General features: G+C 26.2%; 1 protein-coding gene across 1 annotated transcript in view; it reads left to right on the top strand.

The window, feature by feature from the left end:
• Positions 1 to 1,915, top strand: part of LOC100161194 (uncharacterized) — a gene marked incomplete at its 5' end in the record, with an annotated part of 23,466 nt that overhangs the window by 9,705 nt on the left and 11,846 nt on the right.

Raw genomic sequence — 1,915 nt, 5'->3', positions numbered from 1 at the left:
TTTGAAAATAATTTGGCTCTTTTTGAGCTGTTTACGGAGATTGTAAGTTTTCAATTTTTTTAGTTTTTTTTCTATAAATATCAATAAAGTTTTATCTATTGGGCCAAAAAGTGTAAAAAATTAATACAAGGCTCCTGATACATTGTTACAATAGCGGTTGAAATATATTAAAAATACATAGGCACAATTTTTTTTTTTATAAGCAATTGAAGTTAAAATGTTGACAAAATTTATCAAATTTAAAATTGAATAATTATTTTTTAGTTAATAATTTATAAAATGTTCAACTTTTATATCTAAGGCTTGAAAATTGAAAACAAGATTCCACGTAAATGTTTAATTCTGTTACCAGAAATTCATAAGCACAGTTTATTTTTATAGTAATTAAAATTCAAATTTGGACGAAATCACATATTAAAAAACCTGGAATAACTATTTTAGTTATTTTGTTGTGATTGTAATGATTGTATAATATTATTTGTGGGTACTTGCAACTTCTTAAGTATACCATTATATATCTATGATAGTACCACGGTTTGTTGTTGATGTATAACGCGTTACCTGATGTATATTGTGATATGATTAATTTGGAATTTTTTTGTTGATACCTATTATAGGTCAATTTTTTTTTATTACTATAGATAAGTATACCCATAATATGTATGTCTAATAACTAGACTGATAAATCGTCTCCGCTCAGAATCGTTTTTCTTATACAGTGATATTATATCATTGAATTCAAATTTAATACTATCCATTATACAGTGACCCACTTGTAACCTACTGTACAGCAGAGCGACATCCACTTACCCACCTTTTTTCAATATTCACTTCTAATTATGTTATTGTTCTAGAGTAAGAATTCGTCGAACCGTTAATGTGATCGGCTTATATACAAAACAATAAAACTATAATAATGTTTCGGTATCATATGATAAAGAATAAACAACATCCTAGACCTAGAGACATTTTTCAATTATTTAAATCACTATTTACCAACAATATTGCCATTTTACTTAGAGTTTTAGATCTAAGCCGATTTTTTAGTATCTATCTATTTTATTTTTAAATAGGCATCATAAAACAATAACTATTTTTTATAACAAATAAGCATTATAATATATTATTACATTTTATAAATCATTTAATATAAAACACTGTCAGAATGTGCATTCAAAAAAAACAAAAATTATAATAAATTAATATATAATATATTACACAGAGATTCTTTCTTTTGACGATGCCCATATTTGTATCATTTGTCATTTCAAATTTCAATATTATCCAAAATGTCTTTCTCAGAACCAAGTATAATCAAATCATTTAATCGGGAATTCCCGATAACTGGTCGTAGTTGTTCTTAAATGGTTTTTGATTAATTTTAGTTTGCTGAAACATCGTTCATTTGAAGCTGTGATAACTGGTCCACAAAGTTCATTAGCCATAGAAATTATATAGTCCTTAATTAATTGGCTACATCCATACGTTAACCAATGATTTAACATTTTAAGTTTGCAGCCTTAAATCTGTTACATTAGACCTGTCACAATTTTTCAGAAATAAGGCAAATGCTTTTTCTACATCTTTTATTGCTATAGTGTTATATTTGAACTTATAGGCACTGATTTTTTCTGTTTGGGGTCCCCTTAAAATATTTCCCTGTGACATAAATACTACCTATCCACCTCTGATTCTGTCGTAGGAAAATGAATTAATGTTGTAATTAATTTTAATAGGGAAGACTTAATGGTCTAGCTATGCTCTCGATCAACAAAAACGATTCAACTACTCCTGATGAAGTGCTAGTAGAACTATCCAATAAAAAAAGGTTACTATAATTTTTATTATAAATAATTAATAATATAATATATATAATATTCTGTACATACTATGTGCATATTAAATAGTATTTAAC

Source organism: Acyrthosiphon pisum, chromosome A1 (genome assembly GCF_005508785.2).
Source record: "Acyrthosiphon pisum isolate AL4f chromosome A1, pea_aphid_22Mar2018_4r6ur, whole genome shotgun sequence".
In the NCBI taxonomy this organism is placed as follows: Eukaryota; Metazoa; Arthropoda; class Insecta; order Hemiptera; family Aphididae; genus Acyrthosiphon; species Acyrthosiphon pisum.
Note: the sequence above shows the minus strand (reverse complement) of the source record. Positions and strands in the feature narration are given on the sequence as shown.